The sequence below is a fragment of the Hoplias malabaricus genome, chromosome 2 (genome assembly GCF_029633855.1).
Source record: "Hoplias malabaricus isolate fHopMal1 chromosome 2, fHopMal1.hap1, whole genome shotgun sequence".
NCBI lineage: Eukaryota > Metazoa > Chordata > Actinopteri > Characiformes > Erythrinidae > Hoplias > Hoplias malabaricus.
Genome location: NC_089801.1, coordinates 37726223 through 37742439, shown reverse-complemented (window position 1 = coordinate 37742439; position 16217 = coordinate 37726223).

Here is a 16217-nt window from a genome sequence, read left to right as displayed (position 1 = left end):
CACTGTCAGGAGGTTTAAATAGTTTGGTGACTTTTGAAAAAAGATCCTGAGTATTTGTATTAGCATTGTTAATAAGGCTGGACAGATGATGTAAGGCATCTCTGTAGGCAGCTAGGTGCTGCTTATAGGCCTCAGCATGAACCAAAAGCTTAGATTTCCTGCAGAGTCTCTCCAGCTGACGGCCAGTCTGCTTCATGGTGCGTAATTCATTAGTGTACCAGGGAGAAGAAGGAATAAAAGTCACCATTCTAGATTTCACAGGGGCTAGTGTATTAAGAGTGCAGAATTAAACAGTGTGGCATGTTCCTCAGGAGAAGGGAGGGAAGAATCAATAGGAAAAGTACTGGCAATAGAATGGTTAAGAATAAGAGGATCTACAGAATGTGTCTTACGGAAGAAAATGTGTCTTTGATTGGAACAATGAGGGACAGCCATATGAGGGAATAAGCCTGTGATCAGATAGTGGAAAGTGATGAGGACAAAGATTCAAAACAGGTTAGGAAGACGAACAAACAATGTCAAGAGTATGACCTTTGTCATATGTGGGAAAATGTGCCCACAAACCTTTGGACATGCTGTGCAAGGTATCTGATATGCAGGTGTAGCGTAGTAACAGTATTTGAATTATTTCTGCTTAATTCTGGTTATCAATTATAAATTATTATCATTATTACTCATTTTAGATAATAACAATATTAATAATTTATCAGAAATTTGGATACTATTCACGCTAGGGTGTGAGTTTTCAGGATCTTCAAACTTTATGGACAAACTCTCTACACAGTATTATTTCAAATCAAAGAATACTTTATTGGAAAGTAATAATAATCAGTTAATAAACATAGCAGGATTATCAAAATCTCACAAACGGGATCAACGCAGATGAAGCCCTTATTACGATTTTAATAATTGGCTAGGCCATATGACTTGTGAATAATATGTGTTGCTAAATGAAATATAACTAATGATTAATATGTAAATTTACCAAGAGACTTAGACATCAGCTCTGAAAATTATATTTTTGAGCTTACTTGACGCTGTTATAACCAAACCGATGGGTCCAGCAGATCTCAGTTCTCCGGTTCTTGGCTGTCCTGTCCTCCCCGTGTCATGGCTGAAGGTAGGCTTGCTATGGAGGAGATCCCCTCCAGGGTGAGTAGGCCTCAGTACCTGAGTAGCATTTGGGTGCTCTTCCCAAATGTCCACTTGGAGGCACTGTTGGTCCATGCTGTTCCGGCTTGATTGAACTCTGATGAAAAATAGGAGCATATTTGGGCCATCTGCCGATCTTACGATAAGAGTAAGTCTAACAATATGCTCCAGGGGTTCTTGGGTCTCCTCACGTGGTGAGTTTTATGAGTCAGTTCCCAGGCTCTGTTGAGTTATCTTTTAGTCTAATGGTGTTTTCTGGTCATCGTAAAGTTGGAAGAAGCACTCAGTGTTTGTATGAATCCTTCTGTGAACCTCTCGGGTCACTGGAAAGGGGGTCTTGCAACCTTCCAATCTCCAACAGACTATGTGTGTGTGTGTGTGTTTTGTTACTTTTTATTATTCTTTCTTTCTTGGTTCTCTGGGCTAGGGCTGACTGCCCTAGGGTAACACCTGCCTTCAAGTCTGCGTATTCCGTACAGCAGCAAAACACAGAGCAGCCAGTTCACTTCCAAGCACTGCAGCGTTAATTTACGTTTCTGAAACAGCTCAACATATAACAGCCATGGGTGGAGAGCTGTGGGTTGAGTAGGCTAATGCTAAGTTGAAACAGGTCATGAACAAAAACCTCAGTAACACCTTTCTATGCCCCTTCCTTCCTTTTCACTCCCCTGAAGGACTACTTTTTACAACCAAAAAAAAAAAAAGAAAAACCACACCCACTGACCCTGGTGCATCCCTTCCCCACAGTCTCTCTTAAAGGAACCTTAACCTCTTTTTCCTAACACTACCCCCACTCTGGATTGTGTATATAAAACTATACCACAACTCCAGTAGTTATATCCCATGTGTCCTTTCAGACATAGTGTCTTACACAATTTATATGAATGAAAGGTCTCATAAGGGTAGTCCAGCTTCATGCACATTTCTCCCTTAAAGTATTCAGCGCAGTTTGCGTTCCATTTTGGGAGAACGAATTTTCTTATTAAGAGGAGGCGGGGGTGGGGGGGTAGCGCAGTGTTGGATATGAGGGTTTCTTTCTTTGATTGATCCTTTCAGCAAGGATAGCTTATAAGTCAATGTAGCTGCTTAACACTCCTCAAATTCCCTTAGTTTCCTGATGAAGTTGAGAAACGTGACTCCTTGAAAATCTGGAAGAGAAAAGAGCATACAACATACGCTACATACAACACTTAGAACCCTTAGTAATTTCCTAACTATCTAAAGGCTCTCCCCAAACAAAGTTTCATCTTGTTAGGTTTTAAAATGCATGCGAAACATAAATTTGCAATGCCACACATGCTTTAGAAATACATATATAAAGCTGAACAAATTATAGAGCTAGAAACAATATTCAAGTCCTTTTAGTTTACAGTCAAACTATTTAAATCACCCAGTCACCATACTTATTTGGGTCTTTCCTGTTCCTCTTAAGTCACCCAGCAGGTGTTTGGTTTGCAGGGAATTTACTAACAGTTCCGTCAAACTCTGGTTGCACTGCGCTACTGTTGTTAACCTTTGCTGTGTTGTGAAGACAGGTGATAGAATAGAATCTCCGCAGACACGGTTAAAAGTGTAAATACATCTTTATTTACCAAAACAGTGTCTTACGGGTTCCTAAGGATCCCGTGAGAGGAGTGTTCAATTCAGCGCTCAGAGTCTCTCTCCCATGGCTAGGACCCTGCTCTATAAGATTCTCCCACATCTTTCCAAATATGGATATGTTTACAATTGCATGTTCTAAGGGACTAAGGGAGGAGTAAAATTGATAGTTTCCTACCCTCACTGACAGCTTATCCTAAACATTCCTCTCTGTGGGGCACAGACACCAAGCATAAGGCTGAACATAAAAACACAGTGAACATTTCTTAATACTGCCTTATGAGGCCTTCTGATTAAATATACCTCATAATTTCCTCTCTTCGAGACTGTTAAAGTCTTGTAAAATTTTAAGCAACCCATACATGTTAATGTCATAACAAATAAGTGATACCTTCCTACACACAATTTTAACATCACTTGCATTATGATGTAACAAAATTTCATGGAGTGTGAGGGTGAAAAAACCTGCCCGGCAGCCATCTTTCTTGAAAATCTTTCAAACATTTTAGACAGGAAAATTTCCCTCACGATCCCTTCTGCCTAGGCGATCACAAAACTGTACTCCAATCCAATTAAATTTATTCTATATGTGTAGGGAGTTGACTTAAGTAAATGTATATGAAAATCTCAGAAAATAAAATCCAACCAATGTCCAAATTCAGGCTGGTCGACCCATCGGACCTTCCAATGGACCTGTCCCTACCTGACACACCCCTTGGCCCTAACATCGATAAAAACAAAAACTCTGAGATTTCAATACACATACACAGATTACATTTCATCAGTCTATGTCTTCATACTAAACAGTTGTTACAATTTTAATATCACTCATATAATGGTTTATCAATATCAAAGATTACTAATAATAAACAATTCAATAGGAACATATAACATAATATTGTCTTTTCAGCAATTTTGTCTTCTGATGTGATGTTGATGACATATTGAGCTTCAGAGAATCTTCACCATTCTTGTATCAAATGTCCTTCTGTTTTATTGTCCCCTTTTGAGTTTTTGGATCCCTGTAGCATTTCAGGAATCTAGAACAACCATCCTCCCTTACAGTGATCTTCCCCCCTTTTCCTTTCTGGAAGAAAGAAACAACAGCCAGTATCTTTTGCAAAAATGACAGATGCAAATAAACATCAAATAAAACTTTAATAATAGTAATACTAATGGATTAATAAGTTTTATAAGCTACAGTGTATACTTCATCCTACAATCTTTATAATTGATTACTAAATAAGAAACCTAACAAAATAAAAGAATAATGTCATAATTGAATAGTAAAATATACAATAGTGGATATTCAAAATGGATATCTTTCCACCAGGTTGTTTTCCAAATTTTCCTCCTCATGTTTGTCTGAGTCGGTTCTACTTAATAATGGCATCTGTACTTGATCTCCAGGCATTACAACTCCAACCCATTTCAAAATCATAGCTTTTGCACAAGTTAACAACAGTGTACAAAAACAAAACATTATACACACTGCTAAAAGAGCTGCTCCAAAAACTTGAGCCAACATTGCTCCTAGTGGTCCTAATTTCTCCAATAACCAAGCATTCACAGACCATCCAGCTCCTTTTGATGGACCAAACGCCTCCCTTATATGCTTCAGTGCTTCTATAACACTAGTCATATTATCCAAATTATCCGGAATCAAAGTATAACAGGCATCCCGTTAGATTCAAATCCACACATAAACCTCCTTGCTTAGCTAAAATGTAATCCAGAGTCATGTCATGTTTCAACAATGTTAATCTGTGACTTTTTTGTGTATTTGACAAATACTGAAACCCTCTTATTTTTTCATTAGCAAACCCTTGTAAAGTGTATGTAATATTATCTATACGATCTGCTAAAACTGTCACACCATACCATGGGAATAATCCTATACCCCATTTTTCTCCTATACTGATTCTCCAATGGTAGGCTTCCAAGTTATGAAACTGAGCCATTTCCCTTTTCTTTCTTCTCACAGAATTACCTTCAGAATTCCCTTCATCAGTTGCTTCAACTTTTTGGAGAGTATAAACCTTATAAGGAAGCTTTAATGTTGCCATATAACAACAGCCTGTCCACCCATATGGTAGAAATATGTATGCTTTATCTCCACAAACCCACCAAATATCCTTAAAATCTCCTATAGTCACATTTACAGGCAAAATGTCATACTGCACCATTAATGTTCTACTCTGTTTCCCATCTGGTGTATGAAAATTCACTTTAAACAAAACATCCTTAGGTTTAAGCTCTTTAAAATTAATCTTATAACGAGCAAAATCAGACATAAACATCCCCTGTCCATTGTGAGTATCATTGGAACAAAAAGAGTCTTTAGTCTCCACAGATTTTAATTCCATTGCATCAGGCCTTGCTGTCAGTAGATTTTCATGCTGATCAAGGAAATTCACATATGGCAACTTCATCAACCAAGTACAATTTAATCTAGGTCTAAACAATCAGAATCAGAATCAGAAATACTTTATTGATCCCAGGGGGAAATTGCAATTATTACAGTAGCAACCAGTTGTAAAAGAATAAACACTCTAATAAAAAATTTAACACAAAAGGAAATTTACAATATGTACACATCTATAATAATAAATACAGATATACTGTATACAGCAGTAAGAGTATTGCATATTTGAGTTGTTACACTCATAATTAAAAAATTTGTTCTATTGTTATTACTGTACATGTGAAAGGTGTCGTGCTTTAAGTGTGGAGTTATAAAGTCTGGTAGCCACTGGTAGGAATGACCTCCTGTGGCGCTCTGTAGTGCATTTTGGCTGAATGAGTCTTGCACTGAACGTGCTCCTGTGTCTCATTACCATGTGATAAAGAGGGTGGGAGCCATTATCCATAATAGCCTGCAGTTTAGACAGCACCCTCCTCTCAGACACTGCCGTCAGCGAGTCCAGCTCTACACCCACAACCTCACTGGCCCTACGGATCAATTTATTAAGTCTGTTGGCATCTGCCACCCTCAACCCGCTGCCCCAACATGCAACAGCATATAGGATGGCACTGGCCACAACTGACTCATAAAAAATCCTCAGCATAGTTCTGCAGATGTTGAAGGACCTCAGACGCCTCAGAAAATAGAGACGACTTTGGCCCTTCTTGTAAAGGGCGTCAGTGTTTTTAGCCCAGTCCAGTTTATTGTCAATGTGTACGCCCAGATATTTATAGTCCTCCACAATGTCCACACTGACCCCCCTGATGGACACAGGGGTCACCGGCGTTTTGTCCCTCCTCAGGTCCACCACCAGCTCCTTTGTCTTTGTCACGTTGAGCTGCAGATGGTTCAGCTCACACCACGCAACAAAGTCGTTCACCGTCTCCCTGTACTCATCCTCATCACCCCTGCTGATACATCCAACAAGTGCAGAGTCATCAGAAAACTTCTGGAGGTGGCAAGTGACCCTCACAGTGCCGCCTGGCTTATCCAGGTGAGCATACGCTTGGTTCAGCAGGTAGATGATGGCATCCTCAACCCCCAGACGAGGCTGGTAGGCGAACTGGAGGGGGTCTAGAAGTGGCTGGACCATGGGCCGGAGGTGATCCAGGACAAGTCTCTCCATGGTCTTCATGATGTGCGACGTCAGTGCCACCGGCCTGTAGTCCTTGATGTCTTTGGGCCGCGGAGTCTTTGGCACAGGAACAATAAAGGACGTCTTCCACATCACCGGGACCCTCTGGAGACTCAGGCTCATGTTGAAGACATGCTGCAGGACTCCACAAAGTTGGGTGGCACAGGCTTTAAGCACCCTGGGGGGAACACCATCAGGGCCTGCAGCCTTGTTCGTGTGGAGTCTCTGTAGCTGTCTTCTCACCTGGTCAGCTGTGAGATTCACTGTAGAGGTCCCTGGTGGGGGAGGAGAGGAGGTGTGACGTGGACTATCACAGGACGGGGGGAGGCTATCAGGAAGGGGAGGGAGGGGGAGTGGAGTGGGCTGTTGAGGCCCGACAGCAGAGGAGTCAGGGAGGGAGAGATCAGGGCTCAGTGTCAAATCTGTTAAAAAAAACAAATTTAACTCGTTGGCCCTGTCCACACAGTGATGGTCCTCATACCACTCCAGACCTCCCTCTGTTGTTCTGCTGGAGTTTCCACTCCAGCTTCCTCCTGTATCTTTCCTTAGCCTCCCTGATGGTTCTCTTCAGTTCCCTCTGAATCGTTCTCACCTCCTCCCGGTCTCCAGCTCTGAAAGCCCTCTTCTTCTTGTTGAGGAGTGCTTTAATGTCTTTTGTTACCCACGGCTTGTTGTTTGGGTAACATTTAACAGTCCTGGTTGGGACAGTGGATTCTATACAGAAGTTGATGTAATCTGTGATGCACTCTGTGAGCCCGTCAATGTCCTCTCCATGAGGCTCATAGAGTGCTGTCCAGTCTGTGGTCTCAAAGCAGTCCTGTAGAACTTCAGAAGTCTCCTCTGGCCATCTCCTCACTGTCCTCATGGTCACTGGCTGACTATTCACCTGAGGCACATACTTTGAACTAAGGCTGACCAAGTTATGGTCAGACCCAGAGGGGGGGTGGGGGGGTGGGGGTGGGGGGGCAGATGTATGCCTCCTTAACATTAGCATACAGCAGGTCCAATGTTCTCTCCTCTCTGTTAGGACAGTCCACATACTGAGTGAAGTTTGGTAATGTCCTGGCCATAGTGACATGGTTAAAGTCACCTGATATGGCAATGAAGGCAGTCGGGTGTTGAGTTTGGAGACGCGCTATGGTGGAGTGAATGACGTCACACGCCGACGTTGGGTTGGCAGAGGGGGGGGTGTACACAGCGACCACAACAACATGGGAAAATTCCCTCGGCAAATAATATGGCCTGAGTCCAACAGCCAACAGCTCAATGTCCGGACAACAGATACGCTCCTTGATGGTAATGTGACCAGGAGAGCACCAGCGGTTGTTAACCAACACAGCCAGCCCTCCCCCTTTACGCTTACCGCTCTCGGTGCGGTTCCGGTCGGCCCGAACAGTCTGAAAGCCAGCGATTGAAACATTATCATCTGGAATGTCCTGGTGTAGCCATGTCTCCGAGAAGCACATTAAACTACAATTTTGTGTATACGTGTATCTTTTCTCTCTCTCTCTGAAACGTGAAACAAGTCACGTGAGCCTCAGACCCAGGATCCAATCAAAGGAAGGATACCTCCCAGTTGGGCGTGACCGCGCCACCTCTGAAAAGAGTGTGCCCGGACCACGCCGCACACTTCATTTTGTTTTACACGCTACTATGTTTCTACTCTTCACTTCTTTCTTTTTTGTTTTACTCTTCTCTTTGTCTTACGCGCGCTCTCTCTCTCTTACGCTCTCTCTCTAATTTTCAACCTCTCCAAGCGAGACGTTTTTATCTTCCTTACGCCGACGAAACAAAGACTCTAAAAGGACCTCACTCAGCTTCCCAGGAGACGTCTTGCGCCAGCTAGAGTGTGAAAGAAAATTTACCAGTAACGTCGCGTAACTCCGAATAATCCTTTGTTCTTTTTATTGTGTTTATGTTTTATTGCCCAACCTAAGTTTAATCTCACGATTGATTAAAGCAGGTGAAACTTATTCGTGGCCAGAATAAGACATCACCCCTTTAGATTAGTTGATAGCGGATACATTAGCGTTATAAGCCGACTTCTGAGGGCACAGCTCCTGGAGACTCGAGTGACGAGCTAACCACTCCGAGACGCCACCCCACTCAGGGGAAAGACCAGCCAGGCCTGCAGTCCTCCGCGAAAGGGAACCCCCGATCGACGTCACCCCATCTAAGACCAAGAGTGTCTGACTCAACCTGGAAGGAATCCCCTTTCCAGCGAGCCTACCTTCAACGACGCGGGGAGGACAAGAAGCAAAACCTGGAGCACGGAGGTTAAAACAGCGGGACCCGACGGCTCGGTGAAAACGGCAAAAAAAGTAAGCAAGCAAACTTCATTCACTTTCCAGAAGCTGGTGCCTAATTAAGTCCCTTGATAAATTTATACATTAAGTAAAACCTCAGTTAGCAACACATTAGTCACAAGTCCTAGCGCCTAGCTTATCTTTAAAAATCGAATCGCCTTCACCTGCATTGATGCCGTGAGATTTTGAGATTATGCTATGTTAAGTAAATATTCTTTTGTTAATAAATATTTCCATTATTTGAAATCACAGTGTGTGGAGTCTGTTCATTAAAAGTCTGAAGATCCTGAAGAACTCACTTAGCTTGGCCATTATTCATTCTCAAACTACTTGTTAACGTTTTAATTACTTAAGCCAATTATAAAATTTAATTGTTATCATTAGTCAAATATCAGTAATCATAAGAGTTTGAATAAGGTCAAAGCTACAAACACAATATATAAATATATAATATATATATATATATATATTTATATATATCACGGTGTATACACAACATACACTACAGCTTGTATTCCAAATTCCGTCCACGGACTATCACTGGACACATCTTTTCAAGTGTTTTCACTTTCCTTGGACGCAATATGTATTGTCTTTCAGATTTTTTAGTGTCTTCATTTTTCAGATCCTCCTCATATGTCTGCAACTCTTTCAGTTATGTCTCCTGTGAGCTAGAAGCATTATCTAAGTTCAATAAACATTGGTCTATACTTTTTTCTACTTCTCTCAAAGCTCTCCGTCTGTCTTCTTCTCCTTTAGTGCTGGATGTTGCAGGAAAGAATCCTCTTTCAGAGAAAGATCCCTTACTCTTCCATCCATCATCACTTTCTTCATTCTCTGTTTCATCAGAACTTCCATCTCTTGAGTCCTCTTTCCTTCTACTCACATCTCCTCTTTTTTCTGCTTTAGCCAGCATTCGTGGCTGGGTCATATCCACCCATGGCCTCCTCCTAGTCACTCAGATCCTCATCTCCAATGGTCCTCCCTCTCATTCTCAGTTCACCTCTAGTCTGCAGACGTCGAGTTTTCTTCTTGCTTTTGGAACTCGGATACAGTTTTATCGTTGCCTCTGCTTGTCCTGTTTCAATGATGCATTCATCTTCGTCTTCAATGTGATCATTTCCTCCTTGACTAATCACTGGAAGCTGAGGATAGGCTTTTTCAGTTTTCACTTCCTTCTCATAAGGTGGTGGTGTCTTAACACATGTGAATCCACATGTGAAAAAGACACACTAACTTCTGTTTTTCAGTTTTATTGTAAGTTGATTAATTGCTTCTACACCTTTCTCCCTCTTTTCCTTTGCCGCTTTCATCAGTTTCTGACACTCTTGTTCAAATAACTGGAGAATGCCAAGCTCTACTTCTCTTTTTTCCTTTCACTTTTCTCCTTGATGCCCTTTCTTCTGTCCTGCTTTATATGTTGATACAAGTACCTCTATTGTTTTAATTACATCTGGGTTAAGTGTCCCCTCTACCGGCCATGGTTGGTCTATGTGCCTTTTATCTATGCCTTTTATTAAAGGATTATTTTTCTTAACTATATCAACAGGAGTAACCCCTTTTGAAACATTAGTGCCCATTTTTGGCATAATAATGACTAAATATGTTCCCAACTTACACTTATTAATTATTTATCTCCTTTTGTCCTCTGTTTATAGGCCAATATATTACCACAATCAATAAAAATTAAACCCCAATTGAATTTGCCAACTTCAAAGAAATCAAACCTTAATATGCAATACAATTCACACCACTAAATCCCCTTTACTAAGTGATATAACTACTAAGTGCACCATAAACCTAGATTTATTAAGCATTCAATAACTACCTTGTAATTAAAGAATATACAAACTTATATAAGGCTCAACAAGCACTTCTAAATATGATTACCACTAAATATTTGCAACCCCATATACTTATAGCAAAGCTTAAATCAGAAACCCCTTTTCAAATAATAATTTTTCTTCATAAACCTCGTTGTTAATTCTTTATAATCAAATTATTATCTTAAAAATGAACAACCTGTTGCCAAGCTTTCTTTGAAGAAGTCTATGTCACGTACTATAGAACAAATAATGAACTAAATGCAAATAGATAAACAAATCAATGAATTTCCAAATATTACTTTTTAATAATGAGACCTATTATTGATTTAATCTAAATGTATCTATGCAGGTGTTTGTGAAAGAGGTTTGTGGATAAAATGACTGGCCTTTGTGCAGTCTGCTCTGCTCTGGGTATCTTTGACCCCCCTTTTTTCCTCCTGTTCCTCGTCTCACCGTCTCACGCACACTTACAGATGAGAGAACTCACACACACACACACCCCACATGATAAAAGAAACAGACAAATAGAAATTTAATACATTCAGCTTACTTCTTAGTAATTAAACGTTGTAGAAAACAATTTTATTACTTTGTGTTAGTGGACAAATATCTTTAAATGATTAGTTAAAATTAGAAAGTGTAATTCCACATACATTGTATGAGAACTTGTATTTTATATGCACTCATATGAATGACTAACCAGTATTTACACATGCATTTAAACAGTTTAGAATCTGCACTGGCATGATGACTCACCTCTCTAAATTCTTAAACATTTAATCTTGAACAGATCTGCACTTTTCAGGCTTTTAGAAGACACACATTAATTACAAGTGTTAGCCAGGACAGCTGAACTTTAGTGCCATTTTGACCTGAAGTGCATTAGTGACTCCCCTAAATTTTGGTGAATGAAAAGGAGTGTGGGAAGAAATGGTACTTGTCACCCTGGCTAATAATGAATGTTTTGGGGTCACAGGTGCATGTGAAACTCGCACGCGAGAAAGTTGAGTACTAACATGTCTTATTATGCATATTAATATATGTTAATCAGCCAGAAATGCCTCACCACCAGGCTATACGTCATCTGGGGTATAACTGTGGGGTCAGATGGGGGAAGAGGTCAGAACTCTACTGGGAAGGGTATCAGACCATTTCATGTATTGTTCTCTTGGATCCAATATTATTAAATAAATACTTTGATTTGCTTTGAACTTCACTCGACTGGTTTTTGCAAAGCTCCCGGAACGAGCACGTCCCCCGAAGAGGGGGGTGTATTTTGGAGCTTTTGGATATTTTTAAATTTTAATTACTTTGAGAACGGTCCAAAATAACATTTTAATCTTCAACATTCAATATGCTTATTTGTATTTTATTTACCAACATTTAGTTCATTCATAACATTTTTACCCTTCATTCAATATTGTAAACACCTCCAACAAATCTCTTCATTGGCTTGAAGTCTAAATGACCTTTTTCTCATCATCATCATCATCATCATCATCATTTTCTTCTCCGCTTCTCCATTTCAGGGTCGCGGTGGCAACAGGGCGAGCAAAGAAGCCCAGACGTCTCTGTCCCTTGCAACATCCACCAATTCCTCCTGGGGGATCCCAAGGCGTTCCCAGGACAGCCGGGAGATATAATCCCTCCAGCGTGTCCTGGGTCTACCCCGGGGCCTCCTTCCAGTTGGACGTGCCTGGTATACCTCCAGTGGGAGGCATCCAGGAGGCATCCTGATCAAATGCCCAAACCACCTCAACTGACTTCTCTCAATGCGAAGGAGCAGCGACTCTACTCCGAGCTCCTCCCTAGTCACTGAGCTCCTCACCCGATCACGGAGAGTACGCCCAGCGACCCGTCGGAGAAAGCTCATTTCGGCCGCTTGTATCCGCGATCTTGTTCTTTCGATCATTACCCAGAGCTCATGACCATAGGTGAGAGTGGGGACGTAGACTGACCGGTAAACTGAGAGCTTTGCTTTATGGCTCAGCTCTCTCTTCACCACAACGGTGCGGTACAGTGACCGCATTACTGCAGACGCTGCACCTATCCTACGGTCAATCTCACCATCCCTCTTCCCATCACTCGTGAACAAGAACCCGAGATACTTGAACTCCTTCACTTGGGGCAGGTTCTCACCCCTTACCTGAAGGGAGCATGCCATCTGTTTCCAGGAGATAACCATGGCCTCAGACTTGGAGGTGCTGATCCGCATAACGACCGCTTCACACTCGGCTGCAAACTGCTCAAGTGAACGCTGGAGGCCTCCGTGCGAAGAAGCCAGAAGAACAACATCGTCCACAAAAAGCAGAGATGCCACCTCCTGAGATCCTCGACGGAAGCCCTCCTGCCCCAGGCTACGCCACGCCACCCTGTCCATGAATATCAGGAACAGGAGTGGAGATAAGGCACAGCCCTGACGGAGTCCAATGCCCACACTGAACAAGCCTGACTTACTACCAAGGATGCGAACACAACTCAAACTCTGAGAGTACAAGGACCGTACGGCTCGCCGGAGCGACCCTGGCACCCCATACTCCTGGAGCACCTCCCACAGAATCTCTCGGGGAACACGGTCATATGCCTTCTCCAAATCCACAAAGCATGTGTAGAGTGGAGTAGCAAATTCCCATGCCCCCTCAATCATCTGTGCAAAAGTAAAGAGTTGGTCCATAGTTCCACGGCCAGGACGAAATCCGCATTGTTCCTCCAATATCCTAGGTTCGACTATCGGACGGATTCTCCTTTCCAGCACCTTGGCATAGACTTTCCCCGGGAGGCTGAGAAGTGTAATGCCACGATAATTCGCACACTTTCTCCGGTCCCCTTTTTTGAAAATAGGAACCACCACCCCGGTTTGCCAATCCAAAGGCACCGTTCTCGAGGTCCATGCGATATTGTATAGGCGTGTCATCCAAGACAGCCCCACAGTATCGAGTGCCTTCAGTAACTCTGGGCGAATCTCATCCACTCCTGGAGCTTTGCCACTGCGAAGGTTTTTCACCACCTCAGTGACTTCAGCCAAGGAAATGGAATCTGACCCCCCAGACACTTCTGGCCCTACCTCCTGTACAGGAGGCATGTCTCTCGGGTTAAGGAGTTCCTCAAAGTGCTCCTTCCAACGCCCAACAATACGCTCAGTCGAGTTCAGAGTTTCACCATCCTTGCTGAGCACAGCTTGGACAGTGTCCCCCCTCCCCCTCCTGAGCTGTCGGAGTGTTTTCCAGAACCTCTTTGAGGCCGCCCGGAAGTCATTCTCCATGGCCTCTCCAAACTCCTCCCTTGCTCTGGATTTTGCTTTAGCAACTGCCACAGCTGCAGCCTTTTTCGCCTGCCAGTACCCATCCGCAGAATCGGAAGTTCCCTGAGCTAGCCAATCTCGAAAAGCCTCCTTCTTCCGCTTGACAGCTTCCCTCACCCCTGGTGTCCACCAACAGGTTCTTGGGTTGCCGCCATAACAGGCACCGACAAGCTTTTGACCACAGCTACATGCAGCCGCTTCCACGATGGAGGTCCGGAACAGTGTCCATTCAGACTCCATTCCCCCTACCTCCTCCGGAACATGTGAGAAGTTCTCTCGGAGGTGAGAGTTGAAATCCATCTGGACAGAGTCATCTGCCAGCTTTTCCCAGCACACCCTCACAATACGTTTGGGTTTACCAGGTCTGTCCGGCAGCTTTCCCCGCCATCGGATCCAACTCACCACCAGATGGTGATCGGTTGACAGCTCAGCCCCTCTCTTTACCCGAGTGTCCAAAACATACGGCCTCAGGTCAGAAGACACAACCACAAAGTCGATCATTGACCTTTGGCCCAGAGTGCTCTGGTACCAAGTACACTTATGAGCAATCTTATGTTCGAACATGGTGTTCGTTATGGACAAACCATGGCTAGCACAGAAGTCCAACAACATCACACCACTCGGGTTTAGTGTGTGATTTAGTGTCTCACCCTGTGCAACTCCTGAGTAAGAGAGAGACCAACCCCTATCGAGGAGTTTGGTTCCAGAGCCTACACTGTGTGTAGAGGTGAGCACAACTATATCTAGCTGGTATCTCTCAACCTCACGCACCAGCTCTGGCTCTTTCCCCCCCAGTGAGGTTATGTTCCACGTACCAAGAACCAGTTTCCGCTGACAAGTTCCACGACGCCAGGGGCCCCCTTGCCCCCGCTCTGTGCCCGATGGGCATTGCACCGCACCCCTACTCTGGATCTTGCGGGTGGTGAGCCTACATGATCCTCCCACGTTGCCATTTCGGGCTGAGCCCGGCCGGGTTACGTGGGCTGCCCAGCCACCAGGCGCTCGCCGTCGGACACTACCCCCAGGCCTGGCTCCAGGGGTAGGTCCCGGTAACCCTTTCCCGGGCAGGGTACACTGAATTTTAATGTGTGTACTCATAGGAATGCTTTTGGATCATGTTTGTCTGGATCTTCACTCCAGACCTGTTCGCCATGGGAGACCCTACTGGGAGCTAACAGCTCCCGACGGCATAGCCCTGGAGGTCATGAGACCACACAAGCCCTTCCGCCACGACAAGGCCCTGATCCAGGAAGGGACCTTTTTCTCAACCCCCCTTTTTCTCAATCCCCCTAGAAAGGGTCTAAAGTGATTGATGGCAAAACTAAGTCCATCCTCAATACAGCTTCCTTTAACATCTAGTCCGGCTTAACCAGTTTAAGATAAACATGTCACATACTATTTTATGACCACATGATAGTAAATTTCCAACCCTGCATCTTGATTCTTAAGATGTATATACTAAGATATGATTAATGTACTATGTTGTAATCTTCACATATAAACATCGCAGTGGTATGTTTAAACCCCAGAAAGCACCAATGTCAAACACTCAAAGTTTTCCAATATTCACACATTGGCAGTACTTTCACTTATCAGTTGGCAGCTAAATTTTTTTTTCATATAAAGTAACAGTACTTCACAGAGATCTAAACACCAGAGACTATAAGATTCAACCCCTTTTTCGGAGCAACAATTGTTAATTCCTTAAACCCAAATGAGCAACTTTAAAGCTCAACATCCCAACCAAACATATAAGGCCATTCCTCAGTTCCACTGGTCTAAAACAATTACCCCATTCAATGTGTCTCAATTTCATCAAACTATTGCATTCAAAGAGAACACAAACAAATTACTGCTCCACCAATTCACTCTCACCTACTATGTTAAATTAATCCTTTATTCCCTTTTATTTTAAATCATAAGCACAACACAAGCACCACACCCATAGAAAAACTCACTCAATGCACCCATTCTCAGGAGCTCCAAACCCCTGCACAGCTCTATACATCCATATTTTTTTCTAATTTGCCCAAATAACTATTAGTTTTTATTGAAATCAAATCAACATGGCTTTTATCAGTACGTCACAAATCAAAGTCCTGCCATTTCTCTCTTTTTCAAGAGTGAATTTTAGGCCTTACACACTTGTCACTTAGACCCCTCTTTTTCCAATAAAAGCCATCATATGGAGATTTCAACATTTTTCTCCTTTTTCTTCAATAACAATTTTCCCTTTAATTCCCATGATTAAACCTTACAGTTTCCCCAATGTACCCTATTAATTACTCAGCTTTACACCTTGCTCTCCTTTCTCCTATTCTCAGCATCTAAAAACATCTTTCTGGAGCTCATTGTCTATAGTTTCTTAATGTATAGTCTCCAAGAAAGCTCATAAAAACGTCTTTCTGGAGCTCATTTTCTACTGTTGTCTTTA